This window comes from Ammospiza caudacuta, chromosome 1 (assembly GCF_027887145.1).
Source record: "Ammospiza caudacuta isolate bAmmCau1 chromosome 1, bAmmCau1.pri, whole genome shotgun sequence".
In the NCBI taxonomy this organism is placed as follows: domain Eukaryota; kingdom Metazoa; phylum Chordata; class Aves; order Passeriformes; family Passerellidae; genus Ammospiza; species Ammospiza caudacuta.
The window spans coordinates 113,106,571-113,130,676 of NC_080593.1; the positions used below are offsets into that span (position 1 = coordinate 113,106,571).

A 24,106-nucleotide genomic window follows, 5' to 3' on the forward strand; every position below is an offset into this window, starting at 1 on the left:
CAGAAACACCAACTGAGTTTAGATGCATTCAGGTTTGGGTGGAAGCAGTGAGCAGGCACTGTCAATAGCTCTGAATATTTAGATGCCTGTACTCCCCTAAATACTGACATGGCGAATGAAGGCTGCTAATTACAATTTGTATTTTGTTTTTGGACATGTAGTGTGAAAACTTAGTCAAGAACTATGACTCTTATATTTCACCTATGGCTTTGCAGGTGGGGAATTGAGGCTGTAGTGGTTAAGTTGATGTTTTGATAGTTCAAGCATGTGGATCCACTTCCATGATCCTTTACCTGTTTATCCCAAGGTCACATGCACATGCTAATTCATTTATTTGTAGCTAAATGCCCTTGCATAAACAACTGCATCTATACAAAGTGGGTAGGAGCTGCTGTTCTTCTCACTTAGCAGTATTTTATACTGATGGTGCTGCTGGGAAAAACTTCATAAGAATGAAGGAAAAAAAGGTAAAGAAGTAGAAAAGCAAACTCTTGGAAGAAAATCTCCAAACACTCAACATTTTCCCAATCTTTCCCACATCTCATCCTCCTTGTCCCAATCCATCTTTTTTCCAAAACACAGAGACTTTTTAATCTCTGACCTTTGTTTCGTTTTGTTATGCAATTTTTCAAGCATTAGAGAGAGACAATTTACCAGCAGATTATGAGACCTTGTGGAAATCCATTTTTCTTTAGTGTACAGTAGTTAAACACATATAACTCTCAAATCCTCTCTGGGAAATAAGTGACAGGGAGACATTCAGCTAACCCAAACAACACATTTCACACTAAGTGCTGTTCTACCAAAGGGGCTTTAGACTGAATAGCTAACTGTCCCCTCATTTAAGGATATGGAGGGAGCCAGGATCAGGGAATGCTGGGAAGCTTGTTGTCTTACAGTCAATGTAAATATTTGTAGATATTCTGAAGGGAGTCTGAACCCTGAAAAACTTCTGGCTCCTGAATTAGCCATAAGGATTTCTCACTTAGCTTAGTGGTCAACTAAAATAGAGACAGCAAGGAGTCGTAGGCCTGGTCTGCCGTGCAAAGTTCCACTGAAGAGTGATTTTCAATAGAGCTAATTAAACAAAAGCACATCATAGCATGCATGCACTTACATCAAAGCACACAGAGATTTTATAGGTTTAATTTAACTTTAAATCAGCTTAAATGTGTCTATTTCATGGGCTAGCACTGTGTGGAGCAAATCAATTTTAAATTTAATTAAAGTGGTGTTCTTTTCCAGTGTAAGGAGGTCTTATAGGCTTTTCTGTTTCCCTTTATTGATCTCAATGGTATTCTATGAACATGCTAAAAAAACCTTTATTTTTCACACACCTTACTTGAAAAATTACTGAATTTAGTCATCTGCACATGATTAACATTTTTGCACTACTTATGTACTATTCTCTTACATAGTGAGATCCATATTGGCATGTAATTTTTGGATAAGCTTTTTCATAGTTTGTTTTCACTAAATGTCTTTCACTAAATGTTGAAAAGAAAATTGGTGTGCCTGTGACAAGTATGTAGAAATCTTTTTTATGACTTTTAAGGCAAGGAAAAAAAGAATTTGTATTTAAATGTAAGCAATTTCCTGTGATGTGGTGAGTTTGTTCATAATGGGGTAACTTGAAAGGTGATAGATAGTAAGCTAATATAAATAAATAAACTGTATTTATAATGTAGTAGCAGCTACAGGTCATCATAGCAGTGTGGCTTGTTCAATATTAGAATGAATATTCTGTTTTTCCAGCAAAATGAAATGTATTTTAAAAAAAGAACTTTCTAATCTCAGAAAATGCACGAATAGTGGAAACTAGAACAGAATAGTACTTGTCAATGTTCATAACACAGGTAAGCAATTTTAACATTGTCCAACCTGAGAAGTTCCCCTTAGCTAATGAGCCTGTCCTCTTAATTGCTTAAACTTCTAACCATACTCAGGCAAAAAACCACCGCAAGTATTAAGCAACCCCCAAAACATTCTCCTGAGAACTATTTATACAAGATGCAGTGGTCAGTCAGGGCAGTAAAACAGTGGTTTACAAGAAGCCCAAATAAAGCCTAGAGCAGTCCTGAGCAGGATGGCCTGTGGCGAGTCAATGAGTAAACATTCTCAGTGCAGAAAGAAAAAAAGGGGAGAATCAACCTAAAACAGATGAAGGAAAGTCTGTGAATAAATCCAAGCAAACAGTGTTGCCTGTGTTCTCATGCACCTTAATCCTTGTCATGTGTTTGAATTAGGATTATGCTTCTCTCCCACCCACCTTTAAGTCCTTTTAATAATCTGAAACTTACATAAAATATGGAATAAATCTATTTGAAGAAAAGCTCCCTTGTACTGCAGGTTGTCTAAGGAAACCTCCATGTTATGATTAGATCTGTTATGGTTAGATCCTTAACAATTTATTTCAGTGGAAAAACTTCCATTTGATTTAACAGCAACAGGGTCTGAACTACATTTTCATGAATCATTTCAAGACAGTTTGCCATTCAGGAATACTGGCTTCTTACCAAATGATTTTTTCAGTTACATCATAAGGCAGATTGTCTTCATTCCATGTTATATCCAGTCCCATGGATGTGGTCTTGAAAGCAACCTGAAACTTGGATATCATAACTTTGGTGAAATAGCCTTAGTACTTTAACACATTATGCTAGTATAGTGAGTTATGTTTTGGGAGAAAATGTTCTTACATGTCCTATAAAAGAAAAATTTACACTCGATCTATTTTTGTAGTGTGGCTACAGCTCTGTGTCTCTCTTTGAGGTAAATTTATTAAAGTAAGACAGGCCTACTTGATAAAATCCAAATGTAAGTACCCTGCATTATTCCATAAAAAGGCATTTCCAGCATGGTAAATGAAATGTTCTTGCTTGAAACTGCATTTCAAAACCAAGGCCTTTGTTGCATCAACACAAGCGTGCAGCAGCAGTGGCACTCACCAGCTGAGCAAAGCGTCCTTTGGGAAGCTTTTGGGCAAGCTTGTGGTTGTGAAGGGTAGCAAAGTTTCTGACACTGTTTTGCACCATATTCTTGTATCCAATGTCTTCAGTCTAGAGGCTGAACAGCCAGATGGTAAAATATCTGGTGGGGTGGTTTGCCTTAGAGGGTGCTGATTAGTGGGACATGCACTGCCTGGAGGCCTAACAAGGGGAGTACTGCAGGGTCTATCACTAGAAATGTTTAACCTTTCCATAAATGACTTGGAGGAGACAGTGGAGTATGCTTTCAACAGAACTGCAGATGCTGAGAAACTGGAATGGTCGGGGCTGGACCGCTCATGCTGTGAGGCTGCACAACTGGGGGTTGTTCATCCTGGAGACGAGGTGGCTTTGGAGGCCCCTAACAGTGTGTGCCCTCCTCCTCCTCACCCCCATAGTTACGGGGTTGGAGGCCCCTAACAGTGTGTGCCCTCCTCCTCCTCACCCCCATAGTTACGGGGTTGGAGGCCCCTAACAGTGTGTCCCCTCCTCTCCACCCCCATAGTTATGGGGAACCATTGGGGACGTGGAGCCATGGTCTCCACAATGGGGCATGTTGGACAAGGAAAAATGGCACCAGTTGAAAAGAGATGTTCATACTGGATATGAGGAAATATCTTCCCACCATGAGGACACTGGGGCAGTGGCGCAGGCTGCTCGAGGTGGTTGCACAGGCTTCATGCTTTAGAAGTCCTTAAGACCTGACAGAAGAAATGCACATTGTTTGAGCTCATGGTGGAGCCCACCTTCAGCAGGAGGCTGGTCCAGAGAACTGCTGAAATCCCTTCTGACTCGAACAATCCCTGATTCTTATGATCCTACAAGTGCCACTACAGTCTGGCTTTGTGCTTACCTGAGAACCAGTATATTGGTAAAGGCTTTCTTTAGCCAATTCTTTTAGAAGATGCCTTGGCCTTGTAACAGTCTTTCATAAAACAACTCTTTTGCCTGCTTGTTTCCTACATCCTCAAAGCAAAGTTATTCCTTACACTGACAGACAGAAGACTTCATGAAAGAAAAGTCACTGATGATGAGTAGTGAATCAGCACAGTCCTTTGTGTGCTCTTACCTCTGCAAAAGCTCACTGATGATAATGCAAGGGTATGGTGGATGTAGGCAATACACACACTTCATAATACCAGACAAAACCAAGATCACAGAAGCTTATAATGAGATATCCCTCACATTTTTAGAAGTGGTTGATTTGACAAAACAGAAGGATATTTCATAGGTTTCTACATAACGTGGAATATTTGCTTTCCATGCAACAGAGAAAAATTGTGAAGTTGAGAAGACTGAAAATCTACACTCTTATTTCTGCTAAGAAATACACTCTAGAAATTGCTGGAATGAAACAGTATTCACACTGCTCTTATTTAAAAAACCTTTTAGGGTTTGTACATAGTTCATGTGATTCAGGAACTAGCTATTATCATTAATCATGTTTTCACATTGTGTTCACTGTGCTAGGTCTATCATATTCCTAGACAAAGCTTAAAGGCAGGCAAATATAGATTTTTATCTGGCCTATGGAAATGGAAAAGAGGTGAAGGATGAGCAGGAATCTACTCATTTAGGAACAATGAAATTCCTTTGGTGGAGTGGACAACAAGCAGCCACAGTGGCACAATTCTGACAGCAGCTTGTGAGCATCTATGGTTCCCTTTGAGTTTCACCACTTGTACTTTATTAATTGGTAGAACTCAATGAGGTTAAGAATGAAAAAACACATCTCTTGAGGATTTAAAAATTTTGTTTATTCTCCACCCAGCCACTTTGATTTACAAGGTAAATTGCTTCTCATTTTAACTCAGAAACAAAATGCAGTTCAAAGAGGTTCATTTTTTCCATAAATTTTGTTCTTGGTCCCTTGAAATGTGGCTCTATAATAAGACGATGTTCCAAATTTATATTGCCTGCAGTCTGTTTCATATAACTGGGGATGGGTATAACGTGTTTTGATGCACATGACTATAGGACTATTTTTTTTGGGATTCATTTAAGTCCATCCCAGTTTAGAAGAAGAAACTTACCTCAGCTTTGTAGGTGCCACGTATGAAGTGCATTGTCTTCTCAGCTCATTTACTCTTAGACAGGTGGTCGTATAACAAACCATCAGAATAACTGGCTTGAAAATCAGCCTCGTGTCTGTCAGGAGGGAGGACAATAATTAATAGCATATGGAAAGAGTTACTTTTACCACAGGGATGAAAGGTACCATGGTAAAACAGGATGTGGGCAAATGTATGCTCCAGTTGTCTCTGTCTGTGGTTTGTGTCAGCCTGTTTCTGACCAGGAGGTTCTGGCTTATGGTGTGTCCAGATGATAGTCAGAATAATTAATGGTATTTTTTTTGAAAACAGAAATGATGAAACAAGCTTATAACTAGAGCAGTTACTTGATTTCAGTTTTAAGATTCTGGCCTACTATAATTTGATAGAAATTACTCTTAAATTTTGCAGAAAGTATCTTTATTTTCCATTTCACCCAACTTTCAGAAATAGGGGGTACACATGCTTTTCAATTTTGTATATTCGTATTTCCTGAAACTTTGCCTAGAACATGAAAATTATTAGAAAATACTGGAAGAGTCTGTACATGATGTCTGTACATGATTTGTGAACTATCTTTGAAAGGGCACTTTTTCTAGCTGCTGCTACGGCTGCTAAAAACCAACCCTATTGCAATGATAAGCGTAAGCATGAATTTCTCCAAAGCGCTTAACTTTAATCTATTTGATATCATCCAGAATTCCAGAGGATTTCAGCTCAGATTAAAAATCTTTTTTTACCATGAAAAGTCATGCAAATTGATAAGTGGGTCTTACGACATCCTGCCTAGGATGACCAAGTCATGCATATGGTAGAGTTTATCACGTAGCTGACACAAAGCAAGGCAATGCTTGATAAGCACTTTTATTGGGTAATTACATTTTTTTTTTTACATTTGCAAATAAAGCAGATTGATTTCCATCTTGAAGTAATTTACTAACACATTATAAACTCGTCAAACGCTAACGTGGTGCAGCATGCCATTTCCTGTTTACTAAGTAATCCTTTGGCCGTCTGCTTTGTGTCTTTCAGGTTGAACCTGGAGCTCTTCTCTGCAGGGACGTCATGGAGCCTGGCGTCAGAGCCCCCCACCTGAAGGAAAACATTGCCTCCTTGGCTTGGCTCCTTGCAAATACAAGCCATGGCCGATTCCCAGAGGTTTGCAGGCCCAAGCCAGAACGAGCAGAGGTGTTCCAGGGAACTATTAAAAGGTAAAAATGGTATCAAATTGATGTCATGCGATGTTTCTGGCTGCTTATCAGATGATTTCTTTTTTTATTTAAGCATCTGTTTGTGAAGGTTATTTGGGATGTATATGAAACTCGTTCTTACTTTCTTTAGCATGAAAAGCAGGTGTTCTTTAAAGAAAGGACCCAGGTCCTTTCTAGCACAAGGCCATCTATTGCATCAGGAATTTATGGAAAGAGCAAGAATGAAATGATCTTATGGGAACAGCACAAAAAAGGAAAAATGCCCTTTGGAGCCTTAAAGGTTCACTGAAACAGTAATTTAAAAGGATTTGATTCCAGTTACTCATGACATTTCCCATGCCAATTCAAAGCTGGCCCGCTCTTTCTTCACATTTTTTTTCATTTTATTAGTGTATGCTTTTACAGGAAATGAGTTAACGTAAATCATATTACAGACAAGATAAGCAACAAAGTCACTGGAAGTAACATGCTAGGGTAAACAAGAATCAGACTAAAGGAATCCTTGCCATATGGGGCACTCTCAAAAGGCACATAAAATCTCCTGATAAATGAAGTTTTTGTGGTACTGTATTTCATATGACAGCAAGAGTGAATTCATCCTTTTAGGAAGGGATATTAAGACTCTCCTTTGAGTGGTGGGTAATGAGTGGGAGAGGCAGTGACTTAATTTCCAGTTTGAGTATCCTAGAGAAAAGGAGAAGATGCATATGCACCTCCTACTGCATTGGAGTTCACACAGCAAAGCCCGATGAATTCTGTTTCCAACATCAATAAAACTGGACACATGTAATAAAAACAGATAGCCAGTTTTGTTTTGTAATATTATAAGTTTTCATAATTTTCATGGTTTCTTTTGTCCTGAATGGCTGTAGTATTCTATATCTTTTCTTGTACAGAGTTCCTTTTTTATCCACTTTGGTTTTATCTCCTTAACTGCATGGCACTTGGAGCTACCCGTGAGCAAGAAAGGATAAAAGTATTTTTTTCTGTTAACGTGGATCCTGGAAAAAACTATCTGTGCATCGTTGGTGGAGATTTGATTAGGACTTTATAGCAAATTTTCAAGGATGAACTACCAGCAGCTGAGTGAATACTTAATAAAAATTTTGAACTTGCTTCAGTGACAAGTGAAACAGTTTGTCTTCCTTTTAGGAAGACAAATATCTTCTTGCAATGAGAATTGTACAGTGGGAATTCTTTGAGTTTCAGTGGCCTGGAGGAGTAATGACATCAATAAGTACAGTATTGTATACTTGTGTATGATACATATGCTTGCTTTCTCACAGTGATATTATCATAAACATAATTAATACAAAATGTGCTATGGCCCCAAAATCTAAATTTCTGAGTGGTAGTCTCCCGTGTGTACCAGTCTGAAGATATTATAGAACACAAACTAGTGTGCTTTTTTAGTTCTCAGCTGTTCACAGCAATAAAACTAGAAAGCACACTAGCAACAGCTACAGCTGAAGTTCCTTCAAAATTCATTTTACAGGCCCAAGCTGCTGAGGCATATGCAGAGTTCATGTAAATACTGTTGTGCTTTGTAATGCAGAGCAAATTGGTGTAGCAGGAAGCAAAAAGGTGTAAAGGAAGGCTGATACTAGGACACTCCAAAGAGAGGTGCCTGTAGAGAAAAGCTGATGCTCCCTGAAAATTCTGGTGGGCTTGTGGTTTTCTGTCCTCAGAGCTCTTTGCTGATACATTCTGTTGGAACTTTTTCAAAGGGATAAAGGAAGAAGTTTGTTTCCCTGTCACTTTCAGCATAAATGAACTGCTGTTAGACTGTTTTGAATAAAACCAAGATAATATTAAAAATGGTTGACAAAGAAGAATCAAATAGCTTTTTTGGCTAGTCGGTACCTCACTCCAGGAAAACACATACAGAGAGGTTGTTTGGGAGCAAGAATTGTATCCTGGGGTGTTGTGACAACACCCCTTCTTGCCCCAGTGTTTGCCCAGTGGCTTGAGGACTTTCATGATGAATTCTGAATGCCTTGTTCCCAGCAGGGACCACAGGTGACTTTGCTGTTCTGCTGTTCTCACCAACACTGGGAAAGGAATGTTCTGCAGACATCCTCTTAAAGAAATCTCCAGTAATGTGATGTGTCATGGAATTTGTGTGTTCATGACCAGAAGCAGTTAGGGTTTAGGTTTTCCATCTTACTCATAAAATTACAGCTCTTGCAGCACGTAGCTCTCAAGACCAAGATGACAAATGCTGTGAACTCCTTAAAGGAGAAGGGTGCTGTTCAACCTCTTACCCCATGGGACCCAAGGAAATCCCATATGGACCAGATGTGACCACAGCAGAAAAGTGATAAGTTATTTACCCATCCCGTACATCAATTATGTGACAGTGGAGGATGTGTGACTTGCCTGACATATCTTAAAAAAGTGGCTTGGGGAAGATGTAAAAAATAATTGCCATGATGTTCTTGTTGAGAGTTGCCTTGGATGTAATTATTGATTCTCAAATATGGTTGTTGGGTTTTTTCTTCTCTGGGACAAAAATGTTGTTATTACGTTAAAAAGAATGGAGTAACAAGCTAATGAAGGGAAAGAAACAAACAATCTGCCAAGCTTGCATCAAGGCAGTGGCAGCTCATAATTTTTTAATAATGTTTCTCATTTATATGTTTTTGTACCATTTTTTTCTCATTAAATAAGCATGGACAAAACACTGTAAATTTGGTCCAAATGTAAAAGTTATTCAGTACCTGGCCACACTTGGAAACTGTAGCAATGAGAGTTGCTGTATAGGGATGAAGTGTTGTTATGTTTCATAACACATATGAATGATTCTGACCCTTTGAAGAAAAAAGGCCAATGCCAGTTCCTACAAAAGCAAGGATGGTGGCCAAGCAATGTTGGCTGGAATTTACATACAAATGCACCTTAGTGTTGGCCTGTAGCAAACATGTAGATATTCCAATTTTCTTCAAGAAAAACATGTGCCTTCCCCTCTCCCCCAGATCCTCCAGATCTGCCTAGCTGGGCTAGATCTGCCTAGCTGGGCTAGATTTTTCCCCTATTCTTTGTGATCTGGATGGTTACCCACTGGGGATCAACATGAGATCACCAAACACGTTTTTCCATGGGTGACCTAAATCTGAAACTGTTATCTTCCCCAGCTGAGCAAGCAGTGGAAAATAAAAACAAAAGCAACTACTAAAGAAAACTTCTTGGCCTTAAAACTGTTAAAGAGGAAGCAAGCTGTAGCTGAGAAGCAAGTTTCCAAAACAAAGATCTCCTTAGAGTAATACATTTGACACTTTGCCACAGTAAGAGCTCTGTGCATGCCTGGGAAACCCTTGCAGAGTTCAGTCTGAGGAACGTGGGGCTACATCTTCTTCAAACCGAACCCTGCAAGGGTTTTCCGGGCATGCACAGAACTTGGTGGTGAACTTGATGCATTGATGGTTGATCGATTTACTGTGTGCAGCGCAGAGGATTGAGGAACTGGCTGTCCCCCTTCATTTCTCCCACAGTAGTGATGATACTTGCACATCAGAACAAAACAGGCTATTCTTTCTCACTGCAGCTGAAATGCCTCCCCTGTTGCCCCCCAGTGACTGCAGCTGAGCTGAGCTGTTTATGAATGTGTTAGCCCTGAGTCTGCTGAGAGCTATAAATGTCATGCCCTCAATGACATGCCCTCCTGGCTAGGTGGAATTCATTCTTCAGAGTGACCTGAGGATAGGACCACTGCCTTCCTTCCCAGGCTGTTTCTGCCAGAGAAACAGCATGAGGCTGTAAATGCATATTGAGGAGTTGTTGGGAGGTCCCTTGGCTCTCTTTTGTCTTGGCTGCTCTAGATTGTGGCTCCAGATCCTGCTCCAGTGGGAAAAGATAGAGTTATGCTTCTGCCTAATTTCTGTGAGACCAAATCTGAAAAAAGAGCTATTTTTTAATTTCCACATATGTTACAATGTGCTGGTGCAGGGCCCTTGTGGGGCAATGAAGTGGTTCTTTGACATGATGAAGAGATTAGACATATCATCACTTGTGTTTTGCTGCTCCATCTTCTTTGCCAGAGGTTACTTCATAATGTAAAGCACAGTAAAACCAGAAGACATGGAGGATTTGAGGAGAAAAGCTGTAGGTAATTCATTTCTTTTCCCTGTCTGTGAACATGTCTGGGATATAACATGGAGGGTGATGATACTCCATGATCAGCAGCAACACCTTTGCTGCCATGCTTTGCATCCTCTGATTGCTTCCCTCCACAGGCATGAGTAATGGATGACAATGTGTTCTCTACCTAGGTGCTTTTTTCCTGGTATGTTGTTTATTCCTTGTTTTATGCAGGTTTCCTGTGTATTTGTGACTGATGAATACCATGTTCTTCCCAGGGACTGTTCTGATGTTGGTGGCCTTTTTTGCCTGTGTCTTCACTTTTGCCAAGGAAAATTAGGGAGCAGCTTTTCCGTACTGTGGTAAATCCTCCTGGTGTCCATTGAAGTAAAGCAGGTGCATGCTGGAGTCTTGTTAGACCAGGAGCTGTCCCCTCTGTGTCCTTTGAGGAAAAATGGTGAAGAGAGTAAGAGCTGGAATGCTGCCCAGCAATCTTAATTTCTGCCTTGAACACAGCTGCGAGACAATTTTCCTGGAGAAAATACGAGGTTGACAAATACCACTGAGTAGCCTGTTTGGGAATTTTACCATAACAAATAAGCCATTCTGTTCACACCTGAGGCTGTCAGATCTGTACCATACGTAACTCTCCTCCTGTCAGGCTGAGGGCTGGATTCCCTGTGCTTGCCTCTGTATTCTTACCTACACAGCTGTTAACCATTACTCTGTATTCTGTTTGTCTATCTTTTAGATGAAGGAAAAATTTTTTTTTTGCTTGATTTAATTTGACTGGGATAAAGTAATTATGCAGAAACCACGATATCTCTGATGGTAAGCAGACTGTACAGAATATAACTGTCTAAGCAGAAGTGGGTAAAACTTGGTTTTATGCTACTTCTGTAGGGGGATGTGACATTTTTTGGCATTGTGTCTGCATTTTTGTGTGTATTTTTTCCCCTAGGAAACCCCATCTCTTCTCACCCATCAAGTTTACTGGAAATTCAGCATTTGTGGTTGATTGAAATAGGTACTTTGAATCCAAAGAGAAATTTAAATAAAACACAGAAGATTAAGTTGTCGAAAATGCTTGTACTTTACCATGCTTGTTCAAACTGTTTTATCACCTTTGGATGCCCCACCCCTGGAAGCATTTAAGGTCAGGCTGGATGGGTCCTTGACCACCTTGGTCTATGGGAGATGTCCATCCCTATGCAGGGGTGTAACTAGGTTATCTCTAAGATCCCTTACAATCCAAACCATTCTATGGTTTTATGATTGTATGTTATGGATATGCAAAGCAAGAGTGTATTGACTGTGTGATTACCTTACTTAAGTTTTGTTTGATACAAAAGAAGCGTTTACAGTACTAAATTTTCATGACAAAGCTGGGAATCTAAGATCCTTTCAAAAGTTAAAATACATCCAAAAGCTGTGGTCTTCATGTAGCTAAAATGTTACTAGAGGCTGGACTTGCAGAAACATTTACTGACTGAAAACATGGCTTCCCATCCAAAGACATTTCAAAAGTTTTAATACCCTGGAAACCAGATTCGATCCATCTTAAAATAAAACTTAATTACCTCTGAAGGTCTTGTTCTGAAAGGTGAGTTAAAGCCTGCTGCTCTGTGTAATCACACAAATATGTTTTGTAAGCTTTCCCTAAAAATGTCCAGCTGGCCTGAGCCGAGCTGCACAGGCCTGCAGAGCACCGCATTGCCGCTGGGATGCTCCCAGCAAACCCAGCGGGACTCCAGCACTCTTGTAGATCTGGACGTGGAAACTGACTTCAGTGGGGCTGGGAGCCCTGGCAAGAATGCTGAGAGCTACATCTTTCCACTTCAGAAACTCAAGGGAGATATTAAACATCCGCTTGATCAGCAGCAAACTCCCTGCTCCAATTCTCGCTCAAAGGATGTCATGTCTAATGGAGCTGAGCTGCCAGAAAGCTGCACCTGAGTGAGGAGGATTTCTCCCTCACTCAGGTTAATCCCCAGTCCAGATCCAGAAGAACTGCCAGAGGAGGGAGCCAAACATCTTATCTGTATTTATTTATATTTCTAAATATTGGCAATATTTCTTTTGCTGCTTTTCTTTGCTGTGCTCCTGTACTTTCAGCTTCTTTTGTGGTAGGAGGAAGCCAGGTACAGAGAAGTGTGTGCTCAAGAACTACTTCTACTCAATGGTCCTGCTTTAGATTCCCTGCTTGTGAGGTGGTATGGGAAGGGAGATACTCTGCTCTCCTCAGTCAGAAGATATAGTAGAGCAGCTGTTCCCAGTAACAATAATGACACTATTGCTGAGACAAACATTTTCACAATGATGCATGGGAACGCTAAATCCAAACCACATTGTTTAGCTAATGCATGCTTTCGCTCTGCTAAAGGGGAATGTCACATAACTGAAAGTAAATTGAAGAGATCAGAGTTTAGAAAATATGACAAAGTTGAAAACTTAAAGCTGTAATACACAGTAACATCCTTTAGCAGTGAAATCAATGATCCAAAGTGGTGTGTGCATGTGTATTTTATGGCAGTTTATTAGGTATGACTCCCCTCTGGCCAGTCCAGTGAACAGACACTGTTGTGAGTCAGGAATGCTTTCTGCCAAGCACTTCAGTGAAACTGAGTATAGCATATAGATCTCCTTTCCCACAGAACATATCAGGCATTGCAACATATCATAGATATGTCAGACTCTAGGTATGGTTTCTGGCATTTTTCTTTAATCTGCACTCCCAGCTGGGACTAATGAAACACTGCTCTCAAGGCTTGTGCATGCACATGGTTCAGAGAGTCCTCACACACTGTATTAATAAGGTAATACTTTTATTTTCATTAGCAAGAGAAGAGGTACTTGCCTCCAGTAGTGATGCAGAACAACAGCTTAGAGAAAGGAAAGTTAAAGATTAATGGAGACCTGAAACATTTAATTCATAAATTAACTACTGAGCTAGATATCTACCTTAATATTGTGACAGCCTTGCTGCTGGCACTTCCAAAATAACTGATATGGGTTTGAAAGATCATTGGAGAGCCTTTTCCCTCTGGCACAGTTGTGGAGAGATTGCTAAGTTTAGATCTCAAGAATGCAAACTTACTCAATCAAATGCAGAAGTCTGCTAAGTTCATGCAATAAATGGAGATAAAAATGGGGTTTTGTTTCTTACCAGAGAATCGCGGTCAACTTCCCCCCTTCCTTTTCATTGTGCCTTTGCTGTATGTTCTGGGCAACAGTGATTCTACCAGGTATGATCAAAGCTAGAAACACCCTTGGCAGTGGTTAGAAGGCTTCATCTGAACTCAGCCAGCAAAGAAGAAAAAAGGGGAGGGGAAGAACATTAAGGACTTGAAAACTATTTTTAGGTGTGCAGGCTAGGGAGCTGACAGCAATATCTGACGGCAATACCAAAGTGCCTGTGTGATTACTTGGTTTTCATGTTAGAGAGTAGAGTCTGTCAGCACATTGATTGTTTTTACTGTCCAGCCTCCTGCTTTTGAAGAGCTGCTCTAGTTAATTTCAATGATACACCATACAGTAATCTTGCCTATTTAAATAAATGGAATTCAGTACTCTCAACAAAAGCCCTGGACGTTACGATCCTCCCATGCATTGTCAGGGTCCTGGGGCACTGTAGCTCATGAATAACACAGATGGAGGAAGGTTTATAGAGTCTGTGGCAGTGGTTTTATTTCATGTCCAAAGTGCGAAAAGTTTCTTCCAAAGAACAACATTATATGATACTTTTAAAATAAGTAGGCCTGCTTGGCCTTACAAATAATTGTGCAGGTGCTGTGGGCTTTGTGATGGAGCCCTTTGCAGGGAAAACTGGAGTGTGCAGAGGCTGTGTGCTAACCCAAAAGGCCAAATTAAAAACGTATGCAGCCACACTGCAGCATGTGGGTGGCTTTTAGGCAAGTGCAGAGGGTTGTTAAATGTCGAAATCAAATATAGGCATGGGGAAAACTGGTGTGTGAATGGAAAGACTGATCACATGCTTGTCCTGCCATTTAAATGTGTGGTAGGTTCCTCTGAAATTCAAAGACTGCCTAGCAGCAAGCCAGCTTGTAGGGAAATACAAATCTGATTTTAAGTCTTCATACGTTTCTAAAATCTAGCCTTTCTGCGTGTCTGAAAAATAAAGTTTGCATTTACAATTTATTAACAGCTGCCTTCACATTTTCATGCTGAGGCTGTGGACTTGCTGTCTGCTCATTCACCCTGATGATGTTGCCTGTAAAACCTGACAAGTGGCAACTTCAGTAATGAGTATTAACAGTAATGAGTATATAACAAAACATAGCCCTGACATAGATGAAATCTCTGTATTGAAAGATTTGAAAACTGAGGTACAGAGATAAAATATTTGCTCAGTATCCTTTGAAAAGCTGTAGCATAGACAGAATTTGATCTTTGCTCTGGAAAACCTCAGCCTAGTACTTGATAGTGACCTTTTTATCATCTTTTAGGTAAGATGCCAAAAATTCATGCAACGCTCCCTCTTCATTTGAAGAAGGAAATATTAAGTAAACAGTAATGATTAAGTCTGCCTAACCTGAAACAACCCTGTAACCCTGAGATTTTACTGTGTAAGATGAAGACTTGGTTGATTTAAAACACTTCCTGATATGTGATGACCTAGTCCTTATCTACTGTCCAGCTCACCATATGCAGAATACTCTTTTTTACAAGTTTAAAAAAGTACAACACTATTTCAAGTCAGGCAAATGATTGCATTGAATATTGGCCAAAACAACAGATAAAATCAGCTATAAAACATCCAAAAAAAGCCAGGTACTTTTGGTGGATTAAGGCAGGAGAAACAAGCCTAAAGCTTTCTAAAGTAAATGAAAAAATGATGCTTCATGTTCTTTAATTCTCCCTCCTCCCCTTGTCCCTTTTGTAGCTTTTTTATCCGTTCTGTTTAGGAGAGTCCTGCCCTAAATGCTTTTGCCAGTTGCATCACCTTTTAATGTTCCTTCTGTTCATTTGCAGCTACTTTGGAGCTGTAGTTGCTTTTATGTCACTCACACAATATTTAGAATTTGTAGTTTCCTCAGATAATTGGCCATCTTGACAAGAAGAGTGACACAATCAGCTGTCAGATACTTTTCATTCCTGACTTCCATGCCAAAACTGACATGTGGATATTGGAATAATAATGTGTTATCTTAATTAGGTGTATCTTCATGATACATGCTTTATAACAGATAGAGCACATGAAACTACTGCAATGCCTTGCCAGGGTATCTTTGAAATGAGATTCCCTCCTTAAGAGTTTTCTTCCTTCTTAAATAAATAAAGAGTATAGGAACAACTGCAGAGTCCAAGTCTGAATCTTAGCACTTCCTGTTAAACCCCACAAAATAGTGCAAGAAACATGTTTGGTCTGCTTTCTAAAGCTTGATGATGTGATAGGAAGGATGTTGTATGTAACATCAAAGAATGATGTTGTTATACCTCTGGAGCCTGACTTCTGGAAGTCCAAGTGAAATAATGTATGCTCGTTTTTCTCCATAGCATGGCAGTTTTTAATAGGCTTGGATTCTTATCAGAAATGTTCCAACGATTTCCTTCATTGTGTTTGTGTGTGCTTTTTTCTTGACTATCCAAATTTCTCTCACACTTTTCTAAGTTTTGTTAAGTGACTCCCTGCTGGGTTTAGTTAAGAGCGGTGCTGAGCAAATTGCAAGCTGCCAAAACCAGCCAACAAACCACTGGTGATGAACAAATGTTTCTGCTCTTTCAGCTCATGGTGAATGTTACTGCTTCCTTAATTCCAGCATCATGTTCAAGTGGAAGATAGCGCAGTCTGGACTACAGACCTGAACAGTGTTTTGGACCTGAGCAAAAGAGTCTGGCTGAGGATCAGGGTGGATCATAACTTTCACACTTGCTGTCTATATATGTTAGGATTAAAGTCTTGGGAGTATTCCTGGCCCAGTGATCTTTCTTAAAGTAGACTTCTTGGAGCTGTGCATGATGACCTCGGAGCATAATTTAGATCTCTGTATTTATGTCTCTTAGAATGATTACAGACCTTTTTTTGTGAAAGACTGTAGAATGTGAACCTTTAGAGAGTCTTTCAGAACAAAGTGTGTAATGCACAAAAGGTAATTCATAGGGAATGACTGGATTTGTTTCTTCTCCATACTCTCTGCTGCAGTGAATTGTGTTTTTCTCCATTTCCTCCTCCAAATGAGGAGGAAAGTCTGAGTGGAAGAGGTCCTGCCTGTTGTAGCATGCCTTATTAGTGTGTTCTCATTGTTGTCCTCAAAACCAAGTCCATTAATTGTCTATGCTACATGTCCATATGATGGCATGCATGTGATAGGAGGCTTAGGGAAGATCGGTGATTTTGCCAGGAGGGAAGATGTGAGCCCAGGGCAAAGTGTTTGCTCAGCTATTAGCTCTGCTGCAGATTATTTTAGTAATCTGAAAGACATTTTATTAAAAACAAAGCCAATCAGATCTTAAATTGAGACGAATAAAGTTTCAATAGTTCCGAAGAATACCCAATTCTTTCTTTGTCCTGTGAATGGGATGTGCTTTAAAAGTGGGAGCAGGTGATAGACTCCTAGTATTTTCTGGCTGTGCCACTAATTTCCTTCAGAACTAATGTTTTTCCACAAGTTATACGCACACAGGCAAACTTATTCATAAAAATCCCTTTGAGAACCTTAGGTGACAGACCAAAGCCATTGAAAAAAATGCAAAAATTTCAAGATTACATGGTGAAACAACTAACCATTTCAGGAGAAAGGGTCAATTGCTCTTCTCTCCAATGTTAACTTGCATAGAAGTGATAGTTTTCTTCAAATGTGTGTTCCAGATCTGTACAAAAATGCAGAGGTAGATATGCAGAGATATCTCCATATCTAAATGCAGAGATATCTCACAGAATATCTTCCTTTAAATGGCATTTCATAATAAAGGACTTGAACCTAGCTCTTCCATATCCAGTTCCTAGGATCTTTTGGATCAGGAAGGCATGTTTTCTTAGAATCACAGAATCATGGAATCATTAAAATGGCTGAAGACCTCAGTGTAAGCCCTCTGCTATGGAGTGCTAATAACACCTTGAAGCAGACTAATCTTCCCTAGGAGACATTTATGTTAAAACTAGTAAATCCCTATAACATGTTTTGGTTTGAATAAAACAGTGTTTTTGGACACAGAAATACTCAGTTAAAAAATTCCCAGTTTATACTTGGTGTTCCAATCATAAAAGCCACGTGGTATGTTGTTTATATTTTTTTTGATGCCCTTATGAAGATTAGGTGTCTGCTCTCCTCTGAGTTCATCAAGCACATAATTTAGCAGTATATTGCACAACTTTGTACTACTGTATTAACTCCTAGCTGTAACAACAAAATAAGGCTAGCACGATGTTAAGTATGCTACAAACCAAAAAGATCTGTGGTAGTCCCCAAGGTATCTGTTATCAAAATGTAAGTTAAAAGTTGAGAAGTGGATAGTATGAATGGAGTGTGTGTGTGTGTGTGTGTGAGTGTAGCAAACAAATACTAAGATAAACAGAACAATTTTATGCATCTTGCTTGTCAAGGCCTTATCTGTGTAATGCAGAAAGGTAGAACTATGAAGAAAGGTCTGAAATTATAAATTAATTTATAAAAATATCAATTTTAACATTACTAAGCCAGCAATAATATTAGATGTCTTGATGAACTCTAGAGCGCAGTACTCTGAGCGAAGGTTTCCCTGATGATTTAAAACAGAACATAATATTTTGGCAGACCTTGTTTTAATGTAGTTGTTACTTAAGAAGGATGAGGGAAACAACAACAGTCTACCTACTTGCATCTAGATAATTGTATTTGCTTATTACAGGTATTGTCTTGTTGGGTGCAAACTACACAGTTCATGAGCTGGTCCTGCCAAGGACAAGGTCAAGAAGAACATGTAGGATAGGTGATGTCTCTTAATATGCCAAACCTAAATGTGTGTGATGCTGCTATTACTAATGGATGTTTAGGAAAGCCAAATGTGTGGTCAGCCCACTAATACTTTAGAATCAGAGAAAATCTCAAGTTGGAAGGGACCCATAAGTAATGCTCCTGATGCAGCTCCATTCCATTTCCTTGTGTCCTACCGCTGGTCACCAGAGAGCAGATCAGCAACTCCCACTCCACTGCTGTCCTTGGGGAAGTTGCAGACTGCGACATCCATCCCTTAGCCTTCTTTTCTCCAAGAACAAAAGAAGCAGCTTCAGCCACTGCCCTATGTTTTGTCCTTGAGGCCTTTTACCATACTGGTTGACCTCCCCAGAACACACTTGTTGATGTCCTTCTTATATCAAGAACCCAAACCTACACACAGTACTTGTGGTGTCATCATCATGCTAAAGCATTGTGTACTTGCTGTTTAAAATTTGCCCATTATAATGAATGTAGTTGTCTGCTCTAACTTCGGGTTAAGGCTGTGCATACTGCTGGAGAAAAAGCACATCTCTGAACTGAAGACAAATGATGAATCTTTCTCCCCATCTCATCTGCTCTCCTATGAGAAGGTAACCTCTCTTCTTTCAGTTATTTCCTTGTTTAATAAGCATATTTGGGTGATTTAGGATGAGTGCTTCATGAATGAAGAGATTGTGTAACATATGTGGTTGACATAAAGAAGTGATGGGTTCAAGTTAAATTTAAGGATGATCAGAGAACTTACAGGGACATATCTCATAAACTATAATGCCACTCAGAGTCTGGAATTTCAGGAAGTGCAGGACTGCTGGTAAAGAATTTCTTTGCTCAGATAGGCCATTCCCCTCTTTCTCGACTTTTCTATGGATAGCAGAATTGTTATAATATTTAATTCACTATGGGATAGCACCTCTATGAATGATGAGTGTTTATAAAAGCTTTCAAACTTGAAAAGCATGTAGCATTCTTTCCCTTGACAGATGACCAAAGGTTTTTTTAGGAATAGCAAATGTTAAGCCTAGTGGAAAAAAATTGTGAGTTTCTAAGGCAAGGCTAGTAATGTAATTTAAGGAATTTATACACTTGGTCTGCACATGGGAATGTGGCTGGCAAAATAATGTTAAGAAGGATCAGGGCAGTTATGTATGATGAGGCGCCAGTACTCAAATAGTTATTCCTATGGAAAATGGCTGAAGCTCAGCTGAAGGCTGATACCAGTTTTGCTGCATATTTCTGCACTATGCTATCATGTAATTACCACTTAGTGCGTGAATTTTAACTGCATGAAAAACCTCACTCCTAAGCCAATAAAATTGACATTGTCTTAATAGACATGCAGTTACAGTAAAGGGAAACAAAAATTTGTAACCGAAGAGTGCTCTAATTTCAATTGCTAATTTAAGTCTTACTGGCAAAAGAATTTATAAAGTTTGGACAAGTTCTGCTGGTGTAGCTCTGCTAGAAGTCTTTGTTAGGAGTCAAACTGGGAGTCTTTTGAACCTCTAATGTGCTGCACAGAAGGAAAGAGAAATGCGTTCTTGCCTTTTCCAGATAACAGCGGAGAAGCTGCCCAGTCTGTTGCGCCCAGCCATGCTGCTGAATCGCTACGCTACAGATCCCTGGTATCAGCAACTCTTCATCAATCTGGTAAGACTGAAGCCAACTCTAAAAACAAACATTTCCTCCATGAACAATATGTTTGTTATATTTTCTCATTTGTTTATGATGGCTGTGTCAGCCGCACTGATTTACATAAACACTGCCAATCCTGGGACGTTACATTCTCAACAAAAGTAGCTGAGTACAAACAGCATTCCGAAGTTTTAATTCATATTGTATAAACATAACAGATGTTGATAAAATGAGCCAAAAAGAAAATACAACAAAGGAGACCATTTCAAGGGGGCTTTTGATTAAAATACATTCCAGATTGACAAAATGATACAATGTTAATGGAATAGATCATTTAAATGTCATTATTTGGCTCTTATAGTTCTATAAAGCAAATATAAAGCAACGCTTTTGAGATTTAAACTCCATTATAGTACAGTGCCTATACATCAACTTATAAATAAAACTATATTTCTTTTCCCTTTCCTTTTTTTTTAATCCCTGCTATGACATCGCCACATTTATTTCCTAAATACTGTATTAAAATACTGGGTCCAAAAGCAATAATAAGTTTGGTATACAGAGTAGGGCCTAAAATAAATATATTATAAACAAAATAAATGCAGTTTCTGCCTCAGTGAATTTCCAGTCATTGAAACTGAGATGGGCGACACTAAGAAATCCAGGTCAGAGGCCTAATTCTGTTGGGTTTTCTTTAAAAAGATATAAAATCTGCTCCTGTTAATTCATCTGTAAAGATGATGAGACTTCATTTGAGATCCATCTGGTCTAAATCCCTTGCTTTGAGAATAGCGAGAATGATAGAAAATTTACAAAACCTGCAATGCTCCTAATATGCATTACCTAGTTTAGTTTGAGAGTTTTTGTTTACTAGATGGGAAAACTGAGGTGGAGGGAGGACATATGGTTTCCCAAAGTTCAAGAGGAGGTCTTACATGGAAGTAGAAGCCAGCTCAAACTGAGGCTCAGTCCAGTGCTCATGCCTTTGGGCCACACAACTTCTTTATTATGGGAAACCCATAGAACTCAATTACATTTCATACTGATGTGATCCCTGAAGCAACAAAGTTTAGTATCCCTTTCAACAACTTGTTATTATCACTCATGAAAGCTCTTTTTCTGATATCCACATAAATATCCATTGTGAATTTCCTGGGTGCAATGATTTCCACAGCAAAATTACATGCGGTATAGAAAGAGGAAAATTCTTTACTTTTAATTTGTTTTCTTCCTTATGTCTTTGAATGCCTGGTCCGTTCTGTAAATGAGAGAGGGAGAAGAGATGTGCCCTTCTATGCTGTGCATTTATTTATGTTGTTTTATCATGTCTTTGTTCCAATCTTCCTCTGTCTGGGGTGTAGCATTGGTAAGCACAACATATCTTCTTTGACAGAACTGACCAAGTCACAGGAATAATGGGGAAAATAGTCTTAATGAACAACTATATACTCTATATAGACCAGCTTGGCTGACAATAAAATGATCTTTACCTCTGTTCCTATCAAGAAACCATTAAATTCCTGAAAGTTTTCAGTCACCAGAGTTTAGTACTGGTAGGCGCACTTCTCACACCCATGAGATTGTTTCTCTTCCTTGCAGCCTATGTTTCTACGTGAATTGATTTTTATAAGAGTGTACTACAAAATATTATAGAATGTCATAAATGGTTGTGTAATGAGATAGCAGCAATAAAAAAATTTAAAACTTAATAAAAATTGGGGTCACTGATTATTTTCAAGAAAATCTTAGACCAGAAAAGCCTTAGACTTAGAAAGTGGACCTCAACTTTGCTTTTCCAGTCTGTGAAATTTGAGTGCATTCCAGTCATAATAATTTATTTAGACTGAACTTTATGGTTTACCAAAAAATAAAGTGATTCTTTTACTATGGTATTTCCTGATGTTTTAGATATAATTGAGGATGTGGAGCAGGGAATACATGTTCTTATTGAATCCTGTAGAACCTGCGGAACCAAGTGTTTGGAGTGATCAGCAGGAAGACTTGATGCCTTTCCTGCTGGAGGAGAGGCTCATGCTGGCACCACAGAGCCCTGATTCCAGTGAGCAGCCTGTGGATTCAAGGCCACGCATGCCTTCCTAGGCTTTGTCACTTGTTTTGAAGCCCATGTTCTTCTTCAGGAAAACATAATCACAGCTTTTCCACTTGATTTCTTCCAGAGAAGACATGCTTAAAAGGTGTAGTATCTTGACATGAGAGATTGTAGCCCCAGAGCTGTGTCCCTTCAGCTGCTTGGTGACTGCAAAATTCACTAATTTAAATGCTTGTGAGACAACATGACAATTCACATGCTTGTGGAAGACATGTAAAATAAGATGTGAAAGATGGACGTCAAGAATGCTTTTGTCATGCTGTGTCTATGTCTCGGAAAATATCATAACTATCAGCAGCAGCTATGTTGGCAAAGCCCTTCAGTGAAGACTAAATCTTCAATCTCTAAGTATTTGCCTATTAAAAATGAAAATGTTTTAGATTTCCTCCAATGATTTTGATGTTTTAATTTGTTCTGTTAAATATCAGAGGGATTCCCACATTTTTGGACAATAAAACCAAACATGTATAAAGGAATCCACCACTATTAATATTATAATGAATACCAAGGAAAACTAGTAATAATTTATTGGTTATAAAAACTTGCCAAAATTCCTGAAAGGGAATTTCTGGTATTTGAATCATGCAGCTCTGACTTTCCTATAGGTCAAAGATTTGTTGGATGTTCTCTACTTTTCCCTTTAGGAATTTGTCTTTAATATTAATAATGTTGTTTCTGTAGCACCATAGAGAAAGCACAGCACTTTTAAACTGGAGTCCAGTCAATGCATATTACTGGCAGCCCAGAAATGCTCAAAGTCACACGAGATAGGCTCTTTAAATGGTCATTTAAAACATGTCATATGCAGGAAAAGAAATACTCTGCAAATCATCCGTCTAAGAAATATGGACATGGATGTTTATTTAAATCCTGTTATAGTTCATAATCTTTTGCTCATTAGTACACTAGCTGGGTCATTGTCACTACTGAGCCATGCCTCACCTGCCTGGAAAATGCCAAATTCTTCCTGAAGGAATTGGGGTTTGTGTGATAGCAGAATTATCTAGAAATCCCTGGTGATTTCCTCTTAAGGCAGTGAGAATCTCTTCTCTTGATAACCAGATCTGCTCTTGGGAACATGGTGTGACCTGTGCAAGGCTGGGAGTTGGACTCGATGAACATTGTGGGTACCTTCCAACTGAAGCTATTCTGTGTGACTCTGGAATTCTGAAATCTGAGTAACCTTGCCATGAATTTGCATTTTTGGTTCAAAGCCCATTGCTGATTTCCTTTTCCTTGATTTATTGAGTACACAGAGTATCACCTTTCTAAGACCTGAGTAATGTAATTTTTTTGCTTACCATGTCTGTGGCTAAATGACTCAGTACAAATTGTAGTTGGGTTGTAATTTGCTGAGTATGAGAGCTTGAGATAGCCAGGATAACAGTAACTTGTTACACAACTTTGAACTGGACATTGAAATGCCTGGCATATTGTTTACTCTGCCTTTAAATTTGTGAATGTGAATCCACCACAGGTACTGTGAAGAGTATATGTGCAAAAGAAGTTTTAGGAATATAAACTATTTTTAAGAATATTTTGGACTGAGCAGTTGTAAAAATCATAGTAGGGTTGCATTTTTCCCCCCTTTTAGTACAAGTGTAATTTCTAAGCAAAAGTTCACACAATTTACATAACTTCTCATAACTGTGTTGGGTGGGGCATGGCATGCTGCATTTTTCCATACATTATCTATCTAGTTTCATTGCTAGATGAGGGTTTCTTGGATAGGTTGGTTTGTTTTGGGTTTAGTTTTGTTTTTATGTAATGTATACATGTCTATGAAGATACACAAAAGAGAATTCCTCCCAGGACTGAAAGAAGTCACTCCTTTATATTCTGGACTCCAGTGACAAACTCATCACATAATATTACATATAGGAGAGTGAAATGCATACAGGAAAGTGAAAAGAGATTAAAATGGTAGGGTTTTTTTTCATTAATATGTCCTTTTCATGATCTTTCTATAGAACAGGTATTTGAGGAATCACTGTAACACGTAATCATATCATTTGACTCTTGGGCACAAGATACTTTTTTCTTTTTGTCTGCTTTAGTGTATTGTAAATTTCTGCTATTTCTTCAAGCATTTTGAACTAAA

The 24,106-nt window shown here is 39.0% G+C and overlaps 1 pseudogene; it reads left to right on the forward strand.

Annotated features, from left to right (window-relative positions):
• The window catches only part of LOC131558413 (chloride channel protein D-like), a 78,028-nt pseudogene extending 56,033 nt beyond the window's left edge, over nt 1-21,995 (forward strand).
• The last annotated feature ends 2,111 nt before the right edge of the window (nt 21,996-24,106 follow it).